Raw genomic sequence first — 15,309 nt, forward strand, 5'->3', positions numbered from 1 at the left:
TGATGATGGCAACAGGCCACAGTTGTTCAATCCACAAAACTCTAATGTCTTACTGAATCTACCTGATAACGTAATCTTCTACTGTTACATTTCTATTCAAATTGTATAAATGTCATGCATCGCCTGGATGATTTTGGACTTGCTCTTCTAGCTTCTATCAAAATATATTCACTTTTATCCTTTTCATAAGTTGGAGCACAACACAAATCCCATTTGAACAAATTGTTCCATTACAACAGCAACAATAACAACAACAACAACAAAAATATATTTAAAAGCCATTAGCTGGTTACTTGCTTGCAAAGCTTATCTTCAAATGAAGGGAAAAATACTCTACTTAAAATACATCCTTTGTGTACATTTGCCACAGGGAACCTCAAAAAGCAATGACCTATATATCTACTGTTTGGATTACTATCTGGATACCCTTCAATATATAAATGTATCGATCTCCTCTTATTCTACTCCACCATTAAGTGATATGAGCATATATGTGTATATACAGAGGGTACCAAAAAAATGTATACACTTTTTAAGAAAGGACAAAAACTCTATTAAAATTACACTGACGGTAACCACTTTAAGCACCTCTTGTAATTGCAGAAGTCAGATATGACTTATATTCATCTTTTGTTATCAGTATATATTGAGTATTACAATTTTAATACATTTTTCCTTTCTTAAAATGTATATACATTTTTGGCACCCTCTGTATGTGTGAATATATTATGACATATATATATATATATATATATACTTTTTTAATTGTATCTTCTGAAATTGACAATATTCATTCATTTATGCCCTACAAAATAGCAAATTTCATATTGTTTAAATTAATATGTATTAATGTATATGTGTATATAATTGTGTGGCTAAACATCTGTGCCACACACATTATTTACTTAGGAAAATTTTAATGGTTGCAACTTGCCCCACACATATTAGGCAATGTATCTGATATTTTATTTCTTCACAAAAATTACTCAATTATAAAGGAGCCACTTTAGAGATGACAAAGCAAATTTATAAAGAGGCAAAAGAAAGGGAGAACAAACTTTAGGGGAAAGTGAATCCTAATATAAACTGCATTGTGAGAATGACAGTTACTGAATTACAGAAAGCAAATAGCGCTTCCTCACAAAATTTGTCATCAGCTATAAACTAGGTTCATAGGAAATAACACCTCCAAGGTGAAGTCTTACGGTGAATTTAAGAGGCAACTGCTAAGTTTGCCAACTGTAAAACAAACAAACAAATGTAGAAATAATTCTGACTAGTTTATTGGGCACTGTGTAAATAGACTTTATATCTGTTTGATAATTTGGTTTGTCAACCATTGTGTACACATTTCCTGAATGATCTTGAGTCAGCATGGTAAATTTTTATTCTGATCATGTATCTACTACTTATGATAATTTAGTATGCTAAATATATTTGTAAGGCACTATAGTTCTGGAATTAATCTTAAGAACAGTAAATTAGATGTAGAATATTTCGCTTCAGATCATGAAATTTTAGCTTGTGTTATTTATACTAAATTTCTTTAATATATTAGAAATTAAGAACATCTGCAATATTGAGATCTAAGGTGATGAAGTGATATTGATAGAATAATAGGGTATATATTTTACTTATTTGGAAGATAGTATGTGCAAAGCTTTGCACTGTAGGACAGAGAAAGACAGCACACAGAGACAGGTTTTGCTGTTGTACTGGGATGCAGTTCATAATGCATGTTTATAAACGGAGAAAACTAAGAGCTCTGGAAATTAGAGATGACACTAAATGTGGAAGAAGTCTAGATTTAGCTGGCCTCACACTTTATGACAGAAGCCATATTTAAATATCTCAGAGGCATTGTCGTAATAGAAAATTGTCTCCAGTTCTTTCTTTCCTATATACACTCTATTTTCGATGAGACTGTGGCTCCTCTCATCAAGAGGTGGAATCTGTTTCACTGACCTAGGGACTTGCTCTGGCCAATAGACTGTTGTAGAGGTGACAATGTTTCAGTACTGAACTTTATACCCAGAAGATCTTGCACTCCCATTCTTTGTCTTGGGACTCTGCCCCCCACCATGTAGAAAGTCCCAGCTAGTCTGCAGGAGGATGAAACCATGTGGACCAGAACCTAGTGAGTCCAGTTGCCCAGCGCAGGCAGAGATAGGAGAAAATCCAGTGGTAAAAAGATCAGGAAACTCAGATTCATGAAAAAGTCCTGTTGCGATCAGAAGAACTATCCAGCTTGGCTTAGCCTACCCATAGAATCATAAGCTAAATAAAATTTAAAAGTTTGGATATGGTTTATTTTTCGGTGATAGCTAAGGGAGACAGCCATAAATGTTAAAAGATAGTATGTTGGCTGGTACCAATAATTGTGGATATCGGGTGAATTCTTTTTCAGTTACTGGGAATATCTGCAAAATTGTGCCTGAGTTTTCCACAACATATTCATATTATCTACTTAACTCTACAAAAACCCAAGTATATTTTGAACATTATAACCTAAATTGGTTGGTATCTAGGCAACCTATCTAAAGCTTAGTGAAATTACCTTTAAAAATAATAATAATAACTATTTACAAAAGTGCTTTGTTTGTGATAACATTAAATTAGGGCAAAATTTTAAGATTACTTTCCATTGAACTATATGTGCATAGTTAGCAGCAGTCACAAACACCCAATAAAAACGGTAAAGAAATAATTTTTTTAAAGGCAAGTGTATTTCCTTTCAACATTTTGGCAAAATGGTTCCATCATACCTGTGTTATCCACAGGGGAAATTTCAGGAAGCAAAGTTATAATGAAAGAACAGGAACAATTCTATAAATTCATACACCGGAGTACTTGGGCTCACTGCAAGTAAAGTTCTGGAATGGAGAGGGGTTGTTTTTAAAGATAGTTTGGGTAAATATTGTGTCTCTCTGTATCATTAAATGGAGAGCACTGTGAATCATGCTTGAAGATAAGGTCCTATAGCCAACTGGATGATCCTCAGAAGCAGATGACTCTGTCATGGAGCAATGCCTTATATACCAACCAAGGCCTCTAGATGTGGACAATGTACAGGGAATTCCTACAATTAATCTAGATAAGAAGAAATAAACCTGTGAAGCAGAGTCCATGGTTCCTGTAGTAGCCATTAATGAAGAGTTTACTGCTTCCATTATCTCTTGGGATGTCAAAAATAACCACAGCTGTTGCCAACAATGAGTCTAGGACTACGAATCTATATTTCAAATTACAGTGACATCTCTTACACAATGTTGGCTTGCAAATTAGACAGGATAGAGGTTGTGGAACAGGAAAATCTTGACATGAATATTTTAGCAATTCATTAAATTTAAATTACAAGGCCATTCAATTTGACTGTGTCAACTGGCATTGGCAGATGGTGTTCGTCTTTAACGCAGTTGGTGTCTTTTCTGTTAAGACACGTGATACTGATCGTATGCCGGAGGAGGAGGTGAGAGGAACATGGCCTCCTCAGTTTTATAATGTACCTTTCGTGTGGGCATTGGCAATTATTTCATTTGTCTCCATCGCTCTTTGCCTCTGAATCATATGTAGGGTTTACTATACTGAACTTCATATTTTTTCCCAGCAATTGGGACATGATGATGACTTACACTGCAAGATAAATGACTAAACTTGGCCCTATATGACTACGTTAATTGACAAGATTTTACATGAAATTAAATGCTAATTATTTGCATTTATTGAGGCAGTTTCTAAAAAAAAAAGTTAGTATTTCTTTAACTTTAGAACCTGAAGTAATACTTTTTTTTTTTTTTTTACGATTAGTAATATCATATCATTGTGGGAAATGATCCCCTAACATTTCATTTTCATATAAAATATGGCACATACAGAAAACTTATCTTGGTTTATGAACATTTTTGGCCATTGTCTTAAATTTATCTTCTTGTCTAGTATTAAGAAGACTCTTTTCCAGAAGGATGCTGGTCTTCTCTACAGTCTTTCATGCTGAAGAGGGCGTTATTCTTCTCCTTGCAAACATAGGCAGCATCCCCCTCCCATTGTGTCAGTTAATTGCTTATTTTGACCATCAGAAGCCCATCCTGGAAAGTGGTGAGGACATGTTCTACATGAGCTGATTGCTAGTGTATATTTTCCAAAGATTTGGTATACAATTTTCCAAAATCCTTGCACCATATCTGTGGATTGCTATAGCCAAAAACTGTGTGTGTTATGATAGAGCTAGTATTACAAATCAGTAAAGAAATATCGGTGCTTCAAAAAGTGTGCAAATGTTCTCACAATAACTGGCCAATCGTTCACAAGGGATTAAAATATTTTTAGATATCTACCTTACATCTTACACCAAAATGAATTTAAGAGCTAAATCATCAATAAATTCAAAATTAATGTGTAAAAATAAAATACGCATTTTTTTTAAATCACAGAATTAAATAAATGGACTTTCTAAATAGCTTTTGTAAACCAACAAAGAAATTAGTCACAGAAAGCTTGATAGCTTTGACTGTTTAATTACTAATCAGTATCAAACTTACGGTAAAATTTAAAAGTAAGAGATACACTTAAAATGTGGTGATGAGTTGACATACTGGAAATATACATGCAAAAGGATGGTTAATGTTCTTTTTTGTTGTTGTTGTTGTTATTTTTATTTTTTTGGTTAATATTCTTAACCTGCAAAGATGTCATAATAATATAAAAAATACAACAACAAAAAATAATTGAAAAATAGTATAATATTAACATGTAAAATGATTAGCAGTACTAATAACTGCAGGAATACAAATGTAACCAATGTTTTTTTAAACCAAATTAGAAAACATTTTAAAACAAAATAAAACCCAGAATTGACCCTATATACTGTCAGTGTTATTTATTGCTTATAGATGCATACATTGATCCACATTTTCTAGTAAACAATTTGAAAATAAGGATTAAAAGCCTTCAGATAATCTCACCCTTTGATTCACTCTAGGAATTTATCCAGCCCATGTAATTAGATGTTAGCCCAAATAGTTATGTTCAGAGATTCTCCTCACACTATAATGTGTGAGGGGATGTTGTAGGGGGACAAAGCTCTTAAGTGTTTAAGGGTAAAAGATAAAATTAAAAATAGTCCTCTCAAACAATGAGATTGAAAACAAGCCCCCCAGTATTATTATATATAAAAGTAGTTACTAAAAACAGTATGTGCAGTTTGATACCAATTGTATAAAAGTATCTAGCTCTTTTCTGTTGAGAAAATGCTTAGAATTATGTACAACAAATTACAGCATGTATCACTGGATGGTAAAATTCAAATAACAAAGTTTATTTCATATATTCTTAAACTTAAGGCATACATATTATGATGTTATCGTTCCCATTTTAAAATTTTACACAGCTCCTAAATGATTAAGCCAAGATTTGAAATAAGATGATTCTGCTTCCCAAACATGCTGTTCTGCTTTGCTCCATTGGCAAAACAAGAGCAATTCAGAACGTTCCTTTATGATGGTCTGGTAACCATCGTAAGTAGCATTTCAGTTGGTCCCCTAATGTGTATTGATCACTTACACAACAGAAACTGTGGTAAGCACTTTGTTGCATTATCTCATTTAAATCTCCTAATAGCTCAATGAGAGTTAGTAGTAGTAGTAGTCTCACTTTACTAATGAAGAAAATAACAACGTTAAAAAGGTAAGTTTCTGGCTTGTCTGTCAGCTAGGCAGGAGTAGAGCTGGATTGTACCGTGGGTCTTTGATTCCAGAACCCTATGCTTCTCTGACTCCAGTTCAATATTTAACTAAGAAATACACTCACATATAATAATCAGACCTTTCTAAAGCCCTAAAGCATTGCTCTGAAGTAGGCAGCTCTACATTTTAATAATTGTCATGTTAACTCACAACATCCCAGGAGTGGATTGACCTGTTTGTAATTTACTCTTGTATCAACAAACAAATAAAAATAGTTTGTTATAAACTTAATACTAAACCTCAGCAAAAATAGTGAAAAGGGAGAAGTTGTATATTCCTTGGCATTACATAATACTCAATGGACTACGTAAATATTTGAAATTCATTTCAAATATTTTCCATTCCCTGACAGAACTCCCCTTTTCTGATCGATGAGGGGAGTTCAATCATTTTCTGATTGAACTCCCCTCGTCAATCAGAAAAAACAAAACAAATGAAAAACAGTCCACACTGTGCCTTGCACAAAAGCCCCTACAGCTGCCAACAGCTGTTACTAGTGCAGAATACTGTGATATCAAGGCATGGAGTCGTTCTAATTATTAGAATACATTTAGGTGAGGGATGGATTCTGCTGGGGCAGTTGTCTATAGTTCCTTCAAAAACTATAGAGGAAAAATGTGCCTGTCTACTGAGGAAGTCTTATTTTATAACAAATACAGGGAAACAAACAAGATGTCGTACACATTTTCTCTCTCCTCGCATTAACGCCTTGATAATTAGACACATAGTACAATGCTTCCCCAATCCCCAACTTTACCTATTTCCCCAGAAGTTCTTAAGAACTCATAGTGTGAGAACCTTCTTCTCAGCCTCTCTTGAGTATGTTAGCTCTAAAATGAGAGCTGCAGTAACTTGTCTGCAGAAATTTTACATATGTCTATGGGATGTGAACGTCAATTCAATATGTCAGTGGGTGAGCATACCAGTGAAATGGTACAGATAATGTTGTTCTACTTGATATTTATACATTTGATCAATGATAGGCTCACATTAAACTAATTTTCTAACTGCTTAGATATGAAGGCAGCCGGAGAAGTCAGATCAAAACTAACGTTGTTTTAATACATTAAAAGTCTAAGCTACCTCATTAATCTCCCACCTCCAGGTTATGGAGGTAACCAGGTAACCAGGTAACCAGGCCCCGCAGGTGATGTATGGGTATCAGAAGCCTCACAAGATTGAGAGCTGAAACATTAACAGTAATGATAATATTACATTGTTACAACAGCTAACATCTGTTAAGGACCTTTCAGGGATTTTGTTGATGACCTGTATGTATTCTTTGAGCCTCACAAGGACTCTGAAAAGGTAGAGTCGATTTTCACCCACATTTCATAGGTGAGGAAATGGAGACTCAGAATGGCAAAGTGACTTCCCTGTGATCGTACAGCTGGGTATGCAGTAGGCAGGAATGATATGAGACCACCGCACTGTTAAGCGTGTGCTGTGCTATACACAATGGAGGTATATGCACAAGAGCTATGGAAGCCTAGGAACACGTACCTCAGGTAGTTAGAGAGCAAGTTTGCATTACTGGGGAGCGACCGTGTCCATTAGGGTCCATGCTTTTTGTGCTTTCTTTGCTGTTTTATGCTTACGAGAAAAATAATAGAATATCACTCCTCTGCTCAGATCCTGATAAGTTGTCAAATACTCATTCTGTCTCTGCTGCATATAGCCCTTCACCCCCTATGTCCTTTCCTCCACTCACATTGGCACGCAAACTTCTTAGTCTCACCAAATGAGTTCATCAGAATAGTCATATTTTGAGCAACTATCACTATTCACAAAGGAAAAAAAAAGTCAAAAATAAAACAATGCTGTGTTTATTAAATAATTTCTGACCTTGTGGAATTTTTAAAGATTGTTTTGTTGCTGTTGACTTCTCTGCAAGATAAAAATCAAGATTCTAGATAACAATCCCTAAGTGATTTTATTAATCCCTTGATGCCACATGCAATTTCTACACAGGGATTACAGTAACCTACCTTTTGATGTTTAAAGGTTTCAGACTATTGTGTGAAGTTAAAATTTCCTATTTTGTGAGCTATTAGAAAACCAGTTTTTAAGTATACTGATTAACTCAAAGCCAGTCATATCCATTAAGTGTTTGCTGCTTAGTTCAGTGTCTTGTCAGTCCCAATTACAAGCTGTCCTGTGGAGACTTTCTTGACAGAAATAAATCAAATCTTCTTGCATTTTATTATTTGAATGTTAACCATGGGATGGCAGGGCAAAAAGATTCAATTATACTTATTTACTTACTTATTTTTACATAACAGTTACTCTATTGCTTTCAGATTACAATCACTTCATTATAGTCAACCAAGAGCCAATACAATACAATGTCAAGTTTAACAGATGCAGGACTTTTCAGAAACCACAAAGGTTTCCATTATACCTTTCTCTAATGAACAAGAAAATGAGGCAATTTCCATGAAAAAAAAAGAAAAAACACATAGGAAATCCCAGTGAACTTCACTCAGCTATCAAAAAACATTACCTGGCTCACCAATAAAAAAGTTGTGCTTGCCAGAGCACTAACTATTATTCAGATTGAAACATACCTCCCACCTTCTATGCTAATCTGTCCAATTTATTCAAATAACATAAAGTATAATACATTCTTAAAAATTGACAGTAAAATCATCAAAATGTCACTGACATTATATGACTAAATGTCACTTAGGTGAATCATACATAGGTATTTAACCAATGACACAGGAAGGCAGCCCCTACCGCACCCCATAACCACCTCCCTTAAAATAAAGTAATAAAAAAAATGCAGCTATTCTTATAAAAAAGATGACATGTCTTTTTTTTAAATCATTATTCATACTCAGGCATTTAAAGAGTTGTCTAAAAACCCTCCAGTCAAATGCTTTGTGCAGCATTCAATATGTAACGCTCTAGCTAATGGAAAAAGCAGGCGTGGAAGGGAGAACTTTCTGTTGTTATGCTGAAGAGTGCTTTAAAGAAGATTGTCATTTGAGACTGTTGTCAGCAATGAAGGATTCCAAATGCAGCTGAACTGAGAATTCTGACTGTGGTATGTTTAAAAGTATATTAATCTAAGAAGTCTGTATTACCTTTCTGTTTTCTTAAAGATATCTAGAGAGGCCAATTAAGAATAGTTGATATTGATTTCAGAATTGGGGATGAGGATATCTGTTATTTCAAAATATTAGACATTTATTTTTAGAAATAAGAAATATGTGATCCTTATAGTTATATTTCAAACATCAGTGTTTTTCTTGCATGGAAAACAAATTCTGACTCTCTAAAATTTTGGCTGTTTTTAAATGCATTTGAATATTAGTTTCATTGAAACAATTATTCACAAAGTCTGTTCTGAATTAGTTCTGGATTCAAAAATATATAAAATAGAATTATTGGAAAAGAACTTATTTGGAAATATTAAGAAATTACTTTATACATGCTATTTTAGTAAATACTTTCATTCAAAGTAGAAAATCTGAGGAAAAATATGAACTTGAAGCATATCTCATAGCATTAAATGTTAAACAAGTAACGCAACTATGAAATTCACTATGATTTAAGTTAGGGAACAAACGATTTCCAAACTGCTGTCTTTAGTGTCTCATGGTTTTAAATGTGATAAGAAAATTAATTTTGTACTATTCTGAAAGCTTTATTTTGATTTCTTTGTTTAAAAATGTCAACTGCTTCCCTTTGGAGATGAGAGGTTCAATTTCTAAATCTTCATTCAACGTTAGGTCACTGGGAATGGATAATCACTTGTATGGAAATAAGTTATTTCTTTAAGAAGAATAAGCACTTAAAAGATTCCTTATATAGTATTTAAATTATAAAAATCAGTGAGCAGGAAAGGTACACTTAAATTTACTTTCTGTTAATTACTTTTACTAAGAAGATATATATGTAAAGCTCACATATTTAAAACAATGTTTATGTCATTGAGAACCCAATAGAAAACCACAGTCTATGCTCCATCATAGACTATTCTACTTAGAAAGGCTTGGCTTTGGTTTTCATTAGGTAAACCAGAAAACCTTTATTTTCAGTAAATTAAACATGGATAGAGACAGAATAATATGAGTTTAAAAACAGCACTTTGTACAATGCTTGTTACATTATAGAAATTCAATCAATACTTTTATTCTCTTTCCTTTAGTTCCCTTTTAACTTTTTAGAAGAGTATTTACATTTGTTTCATAATTTTTATTCTTGCCATAAATATGTTTTATTAGATGGTATTTGGAGTTACATTTGATCCAGTTTCCAGTATATATATATATATATATATATATATATATATATATATATATATATATATCAGGTGTTTTGGATCCAGGCTGAAGTCTCATCTTCAATGATTCATTTTCTATCTTCTTTGTAACCCCATTGATACTGTGTTGCCCAACAAACCAGCTGTGTTTCATAGGGTACTCCAAATGTGTAAAACGAATGAATCCCCTTAAATAAAATAACTAAAGTCACTATGTGAAAAATTCACCTGAAAGGCAAAGTGTCTGGTAAATCACCCTGATCAAGTCATTGTTTGAACCATCTTAAGAGAAGTAGGAAATGCAATTTTGCTGGAGTTCTATCTGATTTTAACTGAATTAATACCCATCGGTGTGAAAGTAGCTTTCCATTTGAAGACTCTTTTCAGGAAAGAATACGTGCTGTAGGATTACACCTAATGTTCATAAGAAACATGTACATTTTGCAATCTTAAAAGCAAACTTGTAAGCAGAATTATCGCTAATTGCTAGATTAAAATGTTTAAAAAATTATTTAGGGGCATTTTTTTCTCAGTAAAATGATAGATTACTTTCAGGGATATTTAAGGTTCAAATCTCACATTCTAAGAATTGTGACTGTAGCAACTTTTATACAGAACGTGTATGTTTCTGTTTCTAAGCAGGTGCTTTGTTACAGTGGGTGTCCAACTGGGAATATCAGAATCACATATAGGGCTTACGGAAAAAACAGGTGACTGGGCTCTATCCCCAGAGCTTCTGATAACAGTAATTCCAGTTGAGTCCTGAGAATTTGCATTTCTAACAAGTTGTCAGATGAAGTTGATGGTTGATGCAGCTGGTGCTGGTACCACATTTGAGAACCACTGCCTTAAAAGTCCCTTAATATCTACAGTCTACTCTGCATTTTGTACCCACCATGTACCAAATAAGCTAAATCTAGATATGTATTAATGAATGAAACAGGCAAAATGCCTACCTTTGCAAAGTTTGCTGTCCAGTGGACGAGTCATAAAATAAGTAAACCAACACATAAATATCTATTTACCAGTTGTCGTAAAGTGGGTCATTAAGCAGTGGAAGAGCTGCTCTTCAGGGTGATTAGGGAAGCAACCTCTCAGAAGGTATTAAAGGCAAGAACTGAAAGCTGAGAAGTCAGCCAAGGGAAGAGCAGGGAAAAGAGGTATTCTCGGCAGAGTTGTCCTCTGTGAGGGCTCTGGGGTGGGAAAAAGCATGGTGTTTTGAGAAACTGATATGTGGCCTATGTGGCAGGAACACAGAGACTGACCCTTAGGATGACTGAACAAAAGAGGAGAGAAAGAGGTAAGCAGGCACAATACTGCAGGGGGCCTGCGATGGGGAGTTTGTCTTTTATTCTAAGCTTAAAGGGTTTTGAACAGATTTTTGTTTTCATAAACCCACTATGTACATGAGGGTGGGGGAACAATGGCAGAAGTGGGGACGGCTTTACAGTAGTCTGGCTGAAAGATGATGGTTTAGCCAGGAATGGTCGTAGTTGAGGTACATATATCAGTTTCTAACATCAAAATGTGGAAGGCCAGTTAGATATGTAACCACAGAAGTAAAAATTATTAGAAAATCACAGTGGGGTTGATTTTGATATGGGAACATGCCTAGGAAGTGAAAAAATAAAACAGGTTAGAAAGCAATATTATAATTGTGTGTATCTGTGTGTGTGAGGGGTGTGTGTATGCACACACGTGAGAGAGGAAAACAATTATAATGGTGGGATTATAGATGATTTTTATTCCCTTTTATAGGGAATGAAAAAAAAATCTACATTTTTGTAAAATTCCTAAATTCAAATATTTCATTGAAAAGAAAAAACTGTGACTTTGAAAAAACAATCACAAGTTGAATGAGTTATTCGCTTATGTGTGAAAGTGTGTGTGTGTGTGTGTGTGTGTGTGCACTCACATAGACATTCCAGGCACTGTACAAGGTACAGTAGATACAAAATTAATAAAATATAGTTCCTATCCTAAAAAAGTTTGTAGTTTATTGGGAAAGATAAGAAATAGGGATATAAGAGCAATGGGTCTCAAATGTTAGAGTGCCTAAGAATTATCCTTTATGTTATTTCACAGTCTTCCAGTTACCAATCACTGCTATCACAACCAACAACACCCTAATAGGTCGTAAATACACTCCCCCTTTTTCATGTCCAGGCCTTTGCATGTTGAGTTCCCTCTACTTAGGAATGCTCACACTTCCCCTCTGATTTCATTTTTCAGGAATCAAATCACGTATCACTTTTTTAAAGACTATTTTTAGAGCAGAGTTCCATATACTTCCTGCCCCCACACATGCCTAGCCTCCACCATTATCGACATTACTCACCAGAATGATACATCTTTTTTTTTTTTTTTTACCAAAAATGAACCTACGTTGACACATCACTCAAAGTCATAGTTTACCTTAGGGTTCACTCTTGGTGTTTTACAGCCTACGGGTTTCAACAAATGCATAATGACATATATCCATCATTGTAATATCATACGGAGGATTTTCACTGCAGTAAAAGTCCCCTGTGCTCTGCCTACTCACCTCTCTACCCCCGCACCCCCGCCAGCAAACACTGATCTTTTCATTAGTGTTTTTATTGTCTTCATAGTTTTGCCTTTTTCAGATTGTCATATAGTTGGAGTTATACAATATGTAGCCTTCTCAGATTGGCTTCTTTCACTTAGTGATATGCATTTAGGATTCCTCCATGTCTTTTCATGGCTTTATAGCTGATTTCCTTTTAATGCTGAATGATATTTCCATTACCTGGATGTACCACAGTTTATACATTCACATACGGAAGGACATCTTGATTGCTTCAAAGGCAGTTATGAATAAAGCTGCTATAAACATCCATGTGCAGGTTTTTTCTGTGGACATAGCTTTTTGACTCCTTCGGGTAAACACCAAGGGTCAGGATCGCTGGATCCTATGGTGAGAATATGTTTAGTTTTTAAGAAACCCCCAAACTGTCTTCCAAAGTGGCTGTACCATTTTGTGTTCCTGGCAGCAATGTGTGAGAGTTTCTGTTACTCCTCATCCTCACCAGTGTTTGGTGGTGTTAGTAATGTTCCAGATTTCGGCCATTCTAACTGTTGTGTAGTGGTATCCCATTGTTGTTTTCATGTGTATTTCCCTAATGACAAATGATGTGGGGCATCTTTTCCTATGCTTATTTGCCATATATGTCTCTTCTTTGGTGAAGTGTTTGGTAATGCCTTCAGCTCAGTTTTCAATCAGATTGTTCGTTTTCTTATTGCTGAGTTTTAATACATATGTATATATATATATATATATATATATATATATATATATATATATATATGAGTTTTAATACACACACACACACACACACACACATATATATGTTAGGTAACAGTCCTTTAGCAGATGTGTCTTTTGCAAATATTTTCTCCTAGTCTGTGGCATCTCCTTTAATTCTTTTGATATTGTCTTTCACAGAGCAAGATTTTAATGAAGTCCAGCTTATGAATTATTTCTTTCATGGATTATGTCTTTGATAATGTATCTTAAAAGGTATCACCATACACAAGGTCATCTAGGTTTAATCCTATGTTATCTTGGCGTATTATAGTTTTGCATTTTTCATTTAGGTCTGTGATCCATTTTATTTTCATTTTTGTGAAATGTAAAGTCTGTGTCTAGATTTATTTTTTTGCATTTGGATGTCCAATTCTATCACCATTTGTTGAAGAGAACACATCACTTTCTGAATGAAGACTTTTTTTCTCTCTGTGTGGAGTTAGTATATCTTTTCTCTCAAAGCATTTGCACCTACCCCTCCTATAGCACAAATCACACCAAACTGTAATTACTTGTCCTTCTATCTTTCTACCTTACTAAATTACCCTCTCTTAAAGGATGAGTACCGTGGATTATTTTTCTTTGTAACTACATTAATACCTTGCACAGAGTCTGACTCATAATAGGAGCTCACAATAAACTTGTAAAATGAGTGAATATGAAAGAGAATATTAGGAAAACATTGCATCTGTAGGTGGAATAAAGTTACTAGTCTGGCCTTCAAGAGTTAAGATAAAGTTTATGAAGGAGGAGGAAATTAATCTTGTGTTTAAAAAGGAATACAAATTTTTGAGTAATTTTCCTCTTGGAATTTGCATTAATAAAACAGTCATAGAGGTTAACAGAGATGTATGAACAAGGGTTTTTATTGCATCGTTATGAATCATAGCAAAGAATAATTTAGCAAAACAAGCCTTAATATCCTTCAGTAAAAGGTAAATAAAGAATAATGTAACCATACAAAGAAGTGTTCAACTCTTTCAAAGTGCAGTAGGCATATCCAGCCTGCACCACTAATCCTGTTGTGGACCAATGGCACCACAATAAATAAAACATAGGAATATAAAATTGTAGTATTCCCCATCTCTGGGTCTGGGATACCCTGACCCAGCAGACCGACTCCACAGGAGCTGCTGAGACAACCAAGCCTCAGACACTCCTCCCTGAAAAGAAAAAGTTTCAGGAATCCCAGTATTATGTATCCTTTATCTCATGTGTATTCCTTGCACTTAAACAAGATGAAAATAACTCATCACTCTCATTTGGAACAGCCTTTGCTTTCTGGCTAACTCAGATGAAATTGAATAACCCTTTAGGTATTGATGTAGAGATGTATAATGGACTTTTCCTATTGTTTTATCCAAACATCACTTCCTTTGCTGTTCATATGGGAGTGACCCTCTTTCCCTACCCTAATGTAGCCTATAGAATTCTCTATCCGGTTAGCTATAATAACAAATACAGTGATGGATAAGTTCCCCAAGCTGAATTCTCTCTGGGATGTTCTCCCAGAACTATAGGGAAAGATGCTCCTTCCCCAAATACAGGAAATAAACATGTTTTTAGAAGGAAGTAATGAGACAAACAGAAAAACAAACAAAAGAGCAAACAAAAACAGAATTAAGATATGGAGAGAGTAAATATAATTGTGGAGATTGTGAGAATCCTGACAACTGCATTTGAATAATATGCTTGAAGCTAACTAGCTCTACTCCTGGGCTTTTTAGTGGTAGAGAGCTGAATAATTTTTACTGTATGAACAGAAAAAGCTTTGGAGTTGGGGGAAGTCATGGTTGTCTGGCTTGCATTGGATTTCTGTCATTTGGAACTGAAAGAGTCCTGATTGATAATAGATACCCGTGATATACAGTTGAATAAGAAGAGATTTTATAACAGTATATATAAAATTCTGTGTGTGTGTCTGCATTATGTATTGAATATTATATATCATATGTAATATGTATACACAC

The 15,309-nt window shown here is 34.5% G+C and overlaps 1 protein-coding gene across 5 annotated transcripts in view; it reads left to right on the top strand.

Annotated features, from left to right (window-relative positions):
* The window catches only part of ANO3 (anoctamin 3), a 331,459-nt gene that overhangs the window by 189,130 nt on the left and 127,020 nt on the right, over positions 1 to 15,309 (top strand). Inside the window, exon 1 of one of the 5 annotated variants that reach the window (XM_019749179.2) lies at positions 8,614 to 8,790. The exons of the other annotated variants lie outside the window; for them this stretch is intronic. The gene's annotated coding sequence lies outside the window, so the exon portion shown is untranslated. Of the gene's footprint in view, positions 1 to 8,613; positions 8,791 to 15,309 lie in introns of those variants that run through there. 5 annotated transcript variants of the gene reach the window in all.

Source organism: Rhinolophus sinicus, linkage group LG06 (assembly GCF_036562045.2).
Source record: "Rhinolophus sinicus isolate RSC01 linkage group LG06, ASM3656204v1, whole genome shotgun sequence".
Lineage (NCBI taxonomy): Eukaryota > Metazoa > Chordata > Mammalia > Chiroptera > Rhinolophidae > Rhinolophus > Rhinolophus sinicus.